This window comes from Carassius auratus, chromosome 14, assembly GCF_003368295.1.
Source record: "Carassius auratus strain Wakin chromosome 14, ASM336829v1, whole genome shotgun sequence".
NCBI lineage: Eukaryota > Metazoa > Chordata > Actinopteri > Cypriniformes > Cyprinidae > Carassius > Carassius auratus.
In genome coordinates this window covers 6,106,294-6,121,938 of record NC_039256.1, presented here as the reverse complement: position 1 = coordinate 6,121,938, position 15,645 = coordinate 6,106,294, and positions in this window count along the sequence as shown.

Below are 15,645 nucleotides of genomic sequence, written 5' to 3'. Positions count from 1 at the left end.
ATTCAAATAATATTACACAAGCACAAAAGTTAGATTGCAGAGCGCAAATTTTGACTTAGCGCAAATAAATGCTTAGATACAACATTATAGTACACTGCTTGTGTGCTTTTTCGTTTGAATAACATTTTGTAATATAATGTGCATTATTATAGATTTCTCTTTAAAAAGTATTAACGACTGAAAATCTGCGCTACACTGAAAAAAAAAAAAAAATTCAGCTTAAATGTAACGTCTAAGTTTAATAGTTTTTATATTTAAAAAAAGCAAAAATATTGCAAAATTGACTACCGGTATGTTAATTTATACCAAGAAAACTAACTAAGTTGTATGGGTTAAATCAATCAGAAATAGCTCTATAAGGTAGCAATTGCAGTGTACGACATGAGGTGAAAGCAGCTCAAAATGTGATGACTAAAGCTAAACGGACGGTTCAGTGACTGTTGTTCTATTGTCATCCACTGCAGCCCATTCTGTCTCCAAATCTAATTCAGAGTTAAAGTTCTGGCAGTGTCTTCATCGCTCACTCTCACCTGTTCCTGCCAGAATGCTTACTGAGGGAAACCACTCTTCCTAAATTTGTGGGGAGACTTTCACTCTCGTGCCAACGGCTGAGAAAATACCCTCTGCGTACCAAAAGGAATTGCCACAGGATGACACCACTTTAGATTCACACAATGCACTTTCCATTCACACCGTCTGACACATTTTCATTATTCTAATGCTCCTACATTTGGCCTAATGTTGTCAGGATGCCAAATACAAATACAATGTCTACATTTAGGATATGCTGACATTTAGAGTTGGAATGCAGATTTTATTTAGTGTGACACTGGGCCTATTTACACTTATTCACTTCTTGACATTCATATACTGATGTAGTTCTATTTGGTGAGTAAAATTACATATGTGGCCTAACCAGCCAACTTCATTTACACAAGTTACGTCTTACATGCATCCTAAACCATCTTCAGTGTGATGAATGCTTTCCTTTCAAATGCATCTTGGAGGGCAATGTTTCTACCACAACTGAGGTGAGACCCTTGAGCAAGGCAGCGAACCCCCAATGATAACGAGACATTAAGAGGGGAGGATATTTAGAGGCAAATGCTGCTGTCTGTGTGGGAACTTTTTGTCCATCTTTCTGTTACTCCTGCCCTTGAGACTGGTACAACTCAGGTACAATATGTGGAAAATTCTTCCATCTTTTTAGCAGATGTGGCATGGTTTCTTTTTTCAGTGTATACAGAATAAAATTCTGATGTTTAGCATAATCCTTTGTCTCTCTCTCTCTCTCTCTCTCTCTCTCTCTCTCTCTCTCTCTCTGTTTTACTGTTTGAATACGTTTATGTGCTTTTACAAACCTGATTCCAAAAAAGTTAGGACACTGTCGAATTGTGAATAAAAACAGAAAGCAATAATGTGAAAGTGTCAAATTTCAATATTTTATTCGGAATTCAACATAGATGACATATCAAATGTTTTAACTGAGAAAATGTATAATTTCTAATGAATGTATAATTTTTGATTTTAAGTTTCATGGCATCAACACATCTCAAAAAAGTTTAGACAAGGCCATGTTTACCACTGTGTGGCATCCCCTCTTCTTTTTAGAACAGTCTGCAAACGTCTGGGGACTGAGGAGACAAGTTGCTCAAGTTTAGGAATAGGAATCCTATAAGAATTGTCCCATTCTTGTCTAATACAGGCTTCTAGTTGCTCAACTGTCTTAGGTCTTTGTCACATCTTCCTCTTTATGATGCGCCAAATGTTTTCTATGGGTGAAAGATCTGGACTGCAGGCTGGTCATTTCAGTACCCGGAACCTTCTTCTTCAGCAATGATGTTGTAATTGATGCAGTATGTGGTCTGGCATTGTCATGATGGAAAATGCGAGGTCTTCCCTGAAAGAGACGACGTCTGGATGGGAGCATATGTTGTTCTAGAACTTGGATATACCTTTCAGCATTGATGGTGCCTTTCCAGATGTGTAAGCTGCCCATGCCACACACACTCATGCAACCCCATACCATCAGAGATGCAGGCTTCTGAATGGAGCGCTGATAACAATTTGGATTGTTCTTGTCCTCTTTAGTCCGGATGACATGGCGTCCCAGTTTTCCAAAAAGAACTTTAAATTTTGATTCGTCTGACCACAGACCACAGTCCATTTTAAATGAGCCTTGGCCCAGAGAAAACGGCTGCGCTTCTGTATCATGTTTAGATATGGCTTCTTTTTTGACCTATAGAGTTTTAGCCGGCAATGGCAAATGGCACGGTGGATTGTGTTTACTGACAATGTTTTCTGGAAGTATTCCTGAGCCTATGTAGTGATTTCCATTACAGTAGCATTCCTGTGTGTGATGCAGTGCCGTCTATAAGGGCCCGAAGATCACGGGCATCCAGTATGGCTTTCCAGCCTTGACCATTACACAGAGATTGTTCCAGATTCTCTGAATCTTTGGATGATATTATGCACTGTAGATGATAATAACGTCAAACTATTTTTCTCTCTGAGAGGCTCTTTTTATACTCAATGATGTTGCCAATTCACCTAATAAGTTGCAAATTGGTCCTCCAGCTGTTCCTTATATTTATTTTTCCGGCCTCTTATTGCTACCTGTCCCAGCTATTTTGGAATGTTTAGCTCTCATGAAATCCAGAATGAGCCAATATTTGACATTACATTTCAAAATGTCTCACTTTCAACATTTGATATGTTATCTATATTCTATTGAATATATTCTAGTGAAAAAAATATATAAGTTTATGAGAATTGTAAATGATTCCATTCCTCCGGTTTTGTATGTATGAATTATTTCCTGTGTAGGTAGGATTTTAATCGGATTGGGATTTTGATCTAATGAGACTGTGCTATGGCTGGTTTGGACAAAAACTCATATTTATGTAAATATGTTTTATTTATTTTTTATTTATTTGTGTGTGTATGAGTGTGTGTGTATCACACCAGTGTCGGCCATCTAAGGTTTTATTATTCAGTCTCCACTACTGGTTTGTGACACTGTGGACGCCTGTGAAATTCAATACAGTTCAGTGTGCAAATACATTTTTTTAAGCAGTAACACTCTACAGTGTTTCTTCTGCCAGCTGCTGTCTAATGATTATTTAGTACTAGATCAAGAGGGAAATAGTTCTTAAATGAAAAAAAAAGAGTAAAAATACATAATTAGCATTTTTGATCAAACAGTTGTTAAAATCTCTTTTCACAATGTTTTCCTAAAAATGAATAAGTTAGAAAAATCGAACACTTGAGGGATGGTGCAAGACTCGCTGAGTTGTCTGGGAGAGAAACATGCTTTTTAGTAATAGAATGTTGCCTCAGGCTACAGGTTCTTGTTACAGGAACTCTCAGTAAGAAGTGCTGTCCTCACGAGATGTTGGCTTTCTTCAGCACCGTCTCATACAGAACATACAGAGAATGTATGCTGAAAGTAGCCTGCCACATTTATGTAATGGCCATATGGCTGCTGTTACACTTGGATACTCAGCGGGATCCTCTGTTTCTCTTTCTTAAAGGGATAGTTCACCTAAAATTATTATTTTCTCATCTTTATGGTGTTCCAAACAAGTACTTTTTTTACTTCTTTTTGTGGAATACAATAGGAGAATTATACTGATTGTTCTTTGTCATGCAATCTAAAAGCATCATTAATTAATTAAAAGCGTAAACTAACTGAAATAAGTTTAAAATGAAGCACTAAAATAACTAACTGGAAATAAATAAAAACTGAAATTGAACTAAAACAAAAATTGAAATAAAAAACCCTAAACAGTAATACTACAAAATTAATAATGATAATGTCAAAAGCACTTAAAAAAAGTAAAAAAATAAAATAAAAAAGCTAATTTAAAATATGAATAAAAACTATGATAGTGTATGAATAATTCTGAAGTAACACTAGTTCTCATTCATTGTATGCTCTCTGAAACAAAGGTATAAACTGTCAACTAAAATGTTACTAGTTACTATTGTTTACCATTTAGTTTTAGATAGTATACCAAGATGTGTACAAAAGCTTGTGTACCTTAGAGTAGCATGCCAGTGATAGCGGAGAGTGCAACTGAATGAAAAAGAGCAACCTGCACATTCTTCAAAATTTCTCCTTTCATTACTTGCCAATTAGTAAATTATATCAGAATTACTTTTTGCTGAACTAATTATTTCATCACTGTCTTTTCGGTTCCATCCTTTCCCAGGTTCTCATCTTGTAGTATTCATTTATCTGTAGATTTTTATATCTTACTATTATTATTATTTATTTTATTTTTTGGCATATAGAAAGAGAAATGAGGGCACAGTGGTTCTGCGCACACTGTTGTTCAGCCCAGCAGATGTATTGTAGAGAGGCTATAAATTGGCATGAAGGTGAATCTGTGTCTCTTCATTACTGGGGCTGATCCTGAGGGATAACCCCACATCTTGTGTTTCTCCGAGCGTGAGGCCATCGCCCATACTTCCTGAACCATCTCACGTTCTCCCATTAAAGCAGTCATTCCTGCAGTCACTCAGTTCTTGGCCAGAATAAGCTGCAGTGAATAGGCCTACTAAACCTTTTGAAAGTCTGGTTGTGCAAAACTTTGACTGTGTTGGTGTGTTTTAGTTTATTGTTTCTACTCCTACGATAAAGCTAAAGTAGGTGATAACCTAGACTCCTAGACCTCAAACACTGGTCAAAGAGGGCAAGAGAACAAATCACAGAACAGGTTTACAAGATGCGGTTTGCTTTATGTTGCAGACAGGCCTGCTGACTCACCAATGGGCCGCAGTGTTTCTGTTGACAGGATGAGAATCTCTGAGCATGTGATTGATAGGCAGAGCTGGCGCTTTTCACTGCATGCAAATGAATAATTTTCTCCTCCATTTTTTTCTCTGGCCACATATATCTCTCCTCCGTTCCACTAGAGGTGCTTCAGATGATTTATGCCCTTTAGAGAAACTCACACGTTTTAGAGGATTTAACCGACTTCTCCAAAGAGCATCATAAATATTGAATAGAGGTCTGGTGGTCGCTATATTTCATAATTAAGCTTCATCCCCAGAGGAAATGTCGGTCATTGCAACATAATTCCAATGACACGGATCATGGGATATTACATTGGAATCTTTTTCCCTCCTCACTTCAAAGAATGCATTGATCCTGTCAGAATAACCATCATGTGTTTTACACCCCTCGTCAACATGTCGCATGATTTAGGATATCCTTCATGTCTATAGCACAAACAGTGCGGGATGAGATATGTGCTAAAGTTTAATTAACTACCCACTTTTGGGCGTTTTCGCACAACAGAACTAGGAGCAATTTTAGTACTGCGAATGCAATCCTTTAAATAGTAATGGGAAAAAGTTCACGCAAAATCACCCCAGTCCTAATGCCAAATTAACTTCTACTTTGGAAGTAAAATCATGTTTTACTAATTTGTTATTGTGTTTTAAAAAGTAAACTTATATGTTGACTAACACACTAAACCACACGTAAAGTACTTGATTATAATTTAACAGTAGTGTGTTATTTTATACTACATTTAAAACTACTATGTTTTAAATGCACTAAATGCATTTTCATCATTACAACGTGCAATCACAAATGACATACAAGTTTCAATAGACACGAATGACATTAAAGTATATTTTAGCTTACCATAAATGCTTGTCAGAAAATTCATCACACAGTACACTTTAACCATATTTCAAAATCAATATTAATAATGATGAGATCACATATGAAGATGCACATAGATGATTCAAAAACACTCTAAAGTTAATCTAAGTGCACTTGATATATATTTGAACTACAATCCATTTTCATTTGATTGCAATTAACATGCATTTATATGTACGAAAACATTACATTCAGATCAAGTATATTCTTGATTAATTCTGAAATAAGTCCACTCTATAAAAATAAGTGTACTTCTTTTTCACAAGTAAAGCAGTAAGTAGTATGTCATATTGTGTTAAATAACTAGTTTAACACCCTGATGATGGAAGCGTTGGGCATTACCTGGAATGATTTCAAGATATATGATAGATGTAACACAGAGAAACATTAAAAGAGACTGGACAAAGAAAAAAAGTAGTTGGATAAAAGAGTGAGAGAGAGAGTGTGTGCCGTGAGAGAAAAGGCAGACTAATGAATGTATAGATTTTCATGAGACATAAGAGACCTGACATTCAGAAATAAAGAAAAAGAGGAAAGAAAGAGAGTGAGCAGTTGCATCTACAGCCCAGTTCAAGTTCAATGCTTCTGCAAAGACACCGAAAGCATCTTAGGCGCTGTTTGCACCTGCTGTTAACATCTGTATCGTGTGATAAGTGATCAGCCCATGCATACACAATGCTGTTTACACCTGGTGATAATGTGTCTCTATTGAACCTCCTGTGGATATTTGTGATCGGATTTCAGAGGGTATTCGATTAATCATTACATACATAACTTACTATGTCATTGTTTATACATGTTGATAAAGTATATAGTTATAACCACCAAATAAAATCCTTATTTTAGTGCGGTGGTTAATTGAAAGGCTAGTATAGATGGTCCTAAACTGCTTGCATTGCAATGGATAAGCGGTATACCACAAATGTCCATTCTTGAGTCACTACCAGACGTAAACAGCGTCTAAAACAAATAAAAAAGAAAATGACGTTTAACATCACACTCATACCCTCTACAACCTCTAGTGGGTTGCTGTCTGTCTTTCACTCTTTCGGATCCTCTTTTTCTTCCTTCTTGTCTCTCCGCTTCTAGGCGTCTCTGGCAGAAAGCTGTTCCTCTGGGTGATTGGTTGTATTGGGCAAATTTACTTAAGTGATGTTGGAATGCAGAGTTTGCATGAAGCAGGGGAAACTGTCCTCCTGATAAGGAGACTCAGGCAAATAGCTGGAAGAAGTTTGTAAATGTCCCTCCATTTTACGTCAGTGCTTTCCTCCAGCCTTCAGAAAGGGCTTGCACAAGAAAACAGTGTCAAGGACGCAATCGGCATTACTACACGTCAATAAGAGCAACCCTGGCCCTGCTCCATCATCACCATGCAGCTTAACCACTCCAGATCTCCTAATTAACCTCCTCGATTTTAATCTCAAATATACACAGACACACAAACACAGGTCAGTGTGAAGGACAACATCATCAGTAAGCCCTCATGATAACACATGTACAAACAAACACAAACGACATTGGGATATTCCTTTTAAAGGGTAACTTACACACACCATTTACATTTTGCACACCTGTCTCTGTAAGTGGTTTCTAAACAAGATTGTATTCAAGGTTCAGGTTCATTTTTTTTGCTTAAAAAAAAAAAAAAAAATATATATATATATATATATATATATATATATATATATACAGTATTGTTCAAAATAATAGCAGTACAATGTGACTAACCAGAATAATCAAGGTTTTTCGTATTTTTTTTATTGCTACGTGGCAAACAAGTTACCAGTAGGTTCAGTAGATTCTCAGAAAACAAATGAGACCCAGCATTCATGATATGCACGCTCTTAAGGCTGTGCAATTGGGCAATTAGTTGAATTAGTTGAAAGGGGTGTGTTCAAAAAAATAGCAGTGTGGCATTCAATCACTGAGGTCATCAATTTTGTGAAGAAACAGGTGTGAATCAGGTGGCCCCTATTTAAGGATGAAGCCAACACTTGTTGAACATGCATTTGAAAGCTGAGGAAAATGGGTCGTTCAAGACATTGTTCAGAAGAACAGCGTACTTTGATTAAAAAGTTGATTAGAGAGGGGAAAACCTATAAAGAGGTGCAAAAAATGATAGGCTGTTCAGCTAAAATGATCTCCAATGCCTTAAAATGGAGAGCAAAACCAGAGAGACGTGGAAGAAAACGGAAGACAACCATCAAAATGGATAGAAGAATAACCAGAATGGCAAAGGCTCAGCCAATGATCACCTCCAGGATGATCAAAGACAGTCTGGAGTTACCTGTAAGTACTGTGACAGTTAAAAGACATCTGTGTGAAGCTAATCTATTTTCAAGAATCCCCCGCAAAGTCCCTCTGTTAAAAAAAAGGCATGTGCAGAAGAGGTTACAATTTGCCAAAGAACACATCAACTGGCCTAAAGAGAAATGGAGGAACATTTTGTGGACTGATGAGAGTAAAATTGTTCTTTTTGGGTCCAAGGGCCACAGGCAGTTTGTGAGACGACCCCCAAACTCTGAATTCAAGCCACAGTACACAGTGAAGACAGTGAAGCATGAAGGTGCAAGCATCATGATATGGGCATGTTTCTCCTACTATGGTGTTGGGCCTATTTATCGCATACCAGGGATCATGGATCAGTTTGCATATGTTAAAATACTTGAAGAGGTCATGTTGCCCTATGCTGAAGAGGACATGCCCTTGAAATGGTTGTTTCAACAAGACAATGACCCAAAACACACTAGTAAACGGGCAAAGTCTTGGTTCCAAACCAACAAAATTAATGTTATGGAGTGGCCAGCCCAATCTCCAGACCTTAATCCAATTGAGAATTTGTGGGGTGATATCAAAAATGCTGTTTCTGAAGCAAAACCAAGAAATGTGAATGAATTGTGGAATGTTGTTAAAGAATCATGGAGTGGAATAACAGCTGAGAGGTGCCACAAGTTGGTTGACTCCATGCCACACAGATGTCAAGCAGTTTTAAAAAACTGTGGTCATACAACTAAATATTAGTTTAGTGATTCACAGGATTGCTAAATCCCAGAAAAAAAAAATGTTTGTACAAAATAGTTTTGAGTTTGTACAGTCAAAGGTAGACACTGCTATTTTTTTGAACACACCCCTTTCAACTAATTGCCCAATTGCACAGCCTTAAGAGCGTGCATATCATGAATGCTGGGTCTTGTTTGTTTTCTGACAATCTACTGAACCTACTGGTAACTTGTTTGCCACGTGGCAATAAAAAATATACTAAAAACCTTGATTATTCTGGTTAGTCACATTGTACTGCTATTATTTTGAACAATACTGTATATATATATATAATTTTGAATTATTTAAAAAATATATCTACAGTATATGGTTATTAGTTTTAATGCACTTTAATTTAAGTTAATGTAACTTCCAGCCAATCAGAATCGAATATTCAGACAGACCATAGTTTATTAACAATATGGATACATCATTTATGATAGGATGCATACTATTTACAAAATAGATTTTCAAAATGTTACATTTTTAGGCAATAATTCGGACTGGTCTATATGAATAATCATGTAATGTTTCTTTTATTTGTCAACCGAATAATAAAGTCTTATAAATAGGCTAGTTAATATTTCCCACAGTTAGTTCATAAACACAATGAATACTTTACCCATGTCAGGTACAATAGAAACACTAATCTTTAATGGTTTAAAGCAGCCTATCCAACTAATAATTTTACCAAAAAATTATTTTGTCTCAGCTCTTCATTTTATTCCTGGTCTTTATCATGTACAACTGATCACTTGCTGTTCAATAGCAGTTAAACAGACCGCAGTTTATCAGTAAATCACTTACCAATCATGATTAAGAGTTCAAATAAGGAACAATAAATTTTTCTAAAATGTTTACCAACAGTTTTAGATTTCATAAACATTGAACAGTTAAGTGTAACTTATTAATTAATCACTTTACTTTTACTCAGTCTTAAGCATCCCAAATTTTAATTTGTACCCTGCTCACCACCCCACACATTTCTCTAAATTGCTTGATAACATGAAGGGCACCATATTAAGAAATACGGCAGTTTTTAGAGGACAGACTAGAGTTAAAAAACATCAAAGTTCAGTTTCATGCACTCAGAACGGGAGGGCAGTTCATGACCTCTCATAACTTGTTCTTTTATTTACAAACACACATGTACATAATGACATGTTTAGTTTTGTTATTGTACGTAAACAGACGTGGCATGTACATACCGAAAGCTTAATCTGTGTTTGCCCAGCAAAGTTGGCAGGTTAGTCAAAAAAGGCGGACGGACAGGGTTTCTGCACAGATGGAGCCAGATCTGTGTTTGATCGGTAAATATTTACCCAGCCTGTGAGTGGGTGCTACAGCATGCAGAGGACAGTCGGCCTCGCTCACTGGACAGTGTGTTCTGAGCTCAGCCACCTGGGTGCACGTGTGTGTATGTGTGCATGAGCTTGTGTACACAGCCCAGCATCCCTGCGGAGAGATTTAGAGAATTGACTCTCCACTCGCATCCATGCTTCACTGTAAATCTGATTTTCCCCTAGACTCGTATGAAACACACACGCTGACATTTATATATAAAAAACTAAATACTGTATCTGCCAATCGGGGGCAGCAGCTCAATTTATCAAAACTTGCCAGCATAGACAAGAGGTTCAGTTGATGTTCAGACCAAACACCAGAAGATGAAAGAAATGTGATCTAAGTGACTTTGACTGTGGAAAAATAGTTGGTGCCAGATAGCAGTTCGAGTGTCTTGGCACAACTGCTGATCTCGCAAGAGTGCCCGACAGTCCTTTATAAAGTCAAGAACAAAATCTTTTATCTACTACACGACCTCAAAGTGTGACTCTCATTGTTTTTAAGTGTTTGTCGTCTCACTATATGAGGGCATGAACACATGAAATGCTTATCTGTCCCTACTCCCCTTCCAGATCCCAGATCATCCTCTGTTAAGTTATCAACTGTCCTGTTGTCCTGCTTGAAATTCAAAGGTGATAAAGTCTTTTCTGCATTGCCCCCAAAGCTGTGGAATTTACTTAGCACTTAGCCTCAAATAATGCTCAGAAGCCGTATCAGAGACAGTGTTGATGTAGTGTTAAGAGCACTGAGCTTTGACATTTTCCCAACCTGGGACAGTCTTGTGCACTTACTTTCCTGTCGCATGCACTCACTCAAATGGCCAAGACCACATTGGTTGGTATTTGGACAGGCACAGAATATCCTTGGCATTATGAGACACTTCACTAATCTCCACCTTAAAAACCAAACCTATATTAGGATCTGTTGGTATCTGGGATTTTCTCTTTTTATATTTATTCAGAGGTAAATTAGTTTAATTTTAAAAGTCAGCATGAAGTGGAATTTCCCCTGTTTTGATTAATCTTGTTTCTAAATTCATTTTATTGACCTTATTGTGAATGATTTATCTATTGAGCTTGTAATTTTTTATAAATAAATATTATATAGCTTGATCATCTGGCGAATCAACTTCTCTGTGGTGACTTTTCCAATCGCAGTGGGTCACATAACACACATCAAGTCCTGGCGCAGCATCCATAAGCATTTGTTTGTAGTGGTTTAGGATTTTTGCATACGGTATTAATGGATAATAACAGTACAGTCTATAGTTTAGGAGGCCCTTAAAAAATTTTTAAAAGCGGTATAATTTTCCCTGTCCGCTGTCTTTGTCATAACTTATGAAGGGTTTCGGATTGTGATCTTTGCATGTGTTTTTGAGTTGCCATCAGTTGGTGCCATTTTCCTGCAGCTCCAGAGCAATTATTAACATGGCTTTTACAGTGCAGAATATAAATAGAAATGAGAAAGGATCCCTTACCCTGTTGCAGTCTTTATGTTACTAGAATTATATGCTCAGACTCTAAGAGGCTTTTTCACAGTACACAGACTCAACTCTAAACCTCATTTTAGTTCCATGTATTGCATGTCAGGCTGTGTTGGTATTAAAAAAGAAATATGAAAGTCCCACTCCAGCAGCATGGAGATGGGCTGGCTGCTTCACTGGATGTGGATGGAGTTTAATTACTGTAGCTTGTAGGCCCTGAGGATGCAGTGAAGACTTCCTGGGATTAGTAAATTGCATTCCTATGCTCCCAGCATTTTCCCATGTCGGGTCTCATTTGTATTCATGGGCATTTGGTAGCTTTTTGTATTTGTATGTTGTGAGGGGAATTCAACTTATTGTTTAGGGAGCTAGATTGTTATGATAGTGGTTGGATCAGGCGGCTAGATTATGCCGAGTGTTTTCTTCTGATGAGTCTGTTAAGAACCTTTTCTTATGTCTTCAATTGTGTTTACAAACAGTTGGAGTGATTCATATGCTACTGTTTACAGAAAAGTCAATGTAGGTTTATAAGAAATGCATTTTGTAAGAAACAAAATATGGTGAGTTTTGTTGCAACAATGCAGCAACTCTCTACAATGCGATTAAATCACTCGCATATGCAATTAAATCTTCACTTTGGGTGACTAATGATGTTTAATATTAGCCGTTGGCTAATAAATTCTTAGACTTTACTCGTATGAGTATATACGTTTAGCACAGATATATTTTCACTCAGCGAACACTCTGACTGAGTGCGTCCAAGTTTCACTATCCATCAAGCGATCTGTGTTATTTTTCAATTAATCTCAATGGATGCGCAGCAAACCTGTATTTGACATACCGTTAACTGTAGTGTAAAAGCGCACAACTCACCATCCATTTGCTGATAGCATGGTTTCTCACACATATGCAAAGAAAGAGAGAATTACATACCATGCAGAATCAATCCACAACATGATATTCTTGTATTTTCCTGTAAAAATAACAGAGTTCTGGAATTCTTCAGTTTATATATATATATATATATATATATATATATATAAATATATATATATATATATATAAATATAAATTTATATATATATATATATATATAAATGTGTGTGTGTGTGTGTGTGTGTGTGTGCGCGTGTGTGTGTGTGTGTGTGTGTGTGTGTGTGTGTGTGTGTGTGTGTGTGTAATTATTCCATTTAAATAAATAAAAAAGGACAACTAAACATGAGACTTTTATAGTACAATTCTGAGACAAAACCTACCAGGGTCCAGGCGGCCCACCACTTCGAGAGGTGTAACGATTCACTTGTTTTCTCGATGTATCGATTACAAACCCTGATGATTCATATGCATCGATCTTGAAACATGATTTTTGAATCGTGAATCGTGAATCTCAGACAGTAATCGATTCAAACCGCTATTTATAGCCTATATGAGCCTATGTCTAGAGTGCTGAGATGTTAAGATGTTACAGAGGGCTTAACATTTTATGGCCCGACTACAGCTCTAATTTGGGGTGCAGTGTCATCTGCTGGTGTTGGTCCATTGTGTGTTTTGAAAATCAAAATTAATTGCCCCCGTTTACCAAGAAATTTTGGAGCACTTCATGCTTCCTTCTGCTGACCAGCTTTTTGAAGATGCTAATTTCATTTTCCAGCAGGATTTGGCACCTGCCCACACTGCCAAAAGTATCAAAAATGGTTAAATGACCATGGTGTTGGTGTGCTTGACTGGCCAGCAAACTCACCAGACCTGAACCCCAGAGAGAATCTATAGGGCTATTGTCAAAAGGAAAATGAGAAACAAGAGACCAAACAATGCAGATGAGCTGAAGAACACTGTAAAAGAAACCTGGTCTTCCATACCACCTCAGCAGTGCCACAAACTGATCACCTCCATGTCACGCCAAACTGAGGCAGTAATTAAAGAAAAAGGAGCCTCTACCAAGTATTGAGTACATGTACAGTAAATGAACATACTTTTTTTTTCATGTTTTATTGGTCTTAAGAAGTGTTCTAATTTGTTGAGAATCTGTTGTGAATTGGTGGGTTTTTGTTACATGTGAGCCAAAATCATCAAAATGAAAAATAATCAAAGACTTAATCTACATTTGAAACCCTCTGACTTAAAAAGTGAGAGCTTTAATGCATAAACAAATTGAGGGATTAGAGAGAATTGTTCTGAAAATGGTACATCGGAGTGCTGCTGTTTTTAGTTTGCATATGTGCCGTTTTTGGCTTCATCTTCATCAGACTCATTACTAAGAAGGTAATGGCACTCTTACACCACATTAAGTCCTGCTCTGCATTCCTGCCCACAACAGTCCACACTAGCCATGGTTTAGTAACCTGTACCACACACATGGCATCACTCATTCTCCATTACACACACACTACATAAACATTTATATTTGCTTTCTGAGGGGAATGAGAGCATTTGCACTTGTTTGGGTGGGAAGGGCGAGCTAGAGTTAGGGAGATAGCAAGCGGAGGAGAGAGTCAGGGTGAATGTTTGTCGATGCAGGACCTTGTTGAGAAAAGGAGTGCTGATGTGTGGGCTCTGATGCATATTTATTAATGTCATGGTGTGGCCCATGAGCCGGTCTGTGTGGATGTGTGAATGAGATCTCCGCAAACATCAGCCTTTTATCCCCAATTCCCTCTCATTCTAATTCACGTTATAAAACAGCCTCTTGTTTCTTCTTGAACATTTTATTTTTCATTTTTGTTTACTAAATTGTTCTGATCATTTTTTTTTATATGTAAACCTGACATTTTTCATTATTTTAGTGTTGTTGTTTTTCTTTTTTTTCCCTTTTTTTTGACAATTTTAATAACTCAGAAAATGTAATATTAAAGTGTCTTTTTATACTTCATTATGTTTGCTAAGAATGAATTATAAACAAAATTCTAGCTTGATAATATGCATCAAACTTCCTTAATATAAAAAAGTGTGAATCTAAAACTTCAGTAAATGAATGGATTTTCAAATGCTTATTTATTTATTTATTTATTTTATTTTTTACATAGTTGTCCAATAGTTATTATTATGTATGTTGTACACTCACCTAAAGGATTATTAGGAAAACCATACAAAAACTGTGACTGACCCCCTTTCGCCTTCAGAACTGTCTTAATTCTACGTGGCATTGATTCAACAAGGTGCTGAAAGCATTCTTTAGAAATTTTGGCCCATATTGATAGGATAGCACCTTGGAGTTGATAGAGATTTGAGGGATGCACATCCAGGGCACAAAGCTCCCGTTCCACCACATCCCAAAGACGCTTCATTGGGTTGAGGTCTGGTGAATGTGGGGGCCATTTTAGTACAGTGAACTCATTGTCACGTTCAAGAAACCAATTTGAAATGATTCAAGCTTTGTGACATGGTGCATTATCCTGCTGGAAGTAGCCATCAGAGGATGGGTACATGGTGGTCCTAAAGGTATGGACATGGTCAGAAACAATGCTCAGGTAGGCCATGGCATTTAAACAATGCCCAATTGGCACTAAAGGGCCTAAAGCATGCCAAGAAAACATCCCCCAAACCATTAAACCACCACCACCAGCCTGCACAGTGGTAACAAGTCATGATGGATCCATGTTTTCATTTTGTTTACGCCAAATTCTGACTCTACCATTTGAATGTCTCAACAGAGATCAAGACTCTTCAGACCAGGCAACAATTTCCAGTCTTCAACTGTCCAATTTTGGTGAGCTTGTGCAAATTGTAGCCTCTTTTCCTATTTGTAGTGGAGATGAGTGGTACCCGGTGGGGTCTTCTGCTGTTGTAGCCCATCCGCCTCAAGGTTGTGCGTGTTGTGGCTTCACAAATGCTTTGCTGCATACCACGGTTGTAACGAGTGGTTATTTCGGTCAAAGTTGCTCTCCTATCAGCTTGAATCAGTCGGCCCATTCTCCTCTGACCTCTAGCATCAACATGACCAGGACCACACCCCTAAATGCATTGAAGTAACTGCCATGTGATTGGTTGATTAGATAATTGCCTTAATGAGAAATTGAACAGGTGTTCCTAATAATCTTTTAGGTGAGTATATATATATATATATATATATATATATATATATATATATATATATATATATATA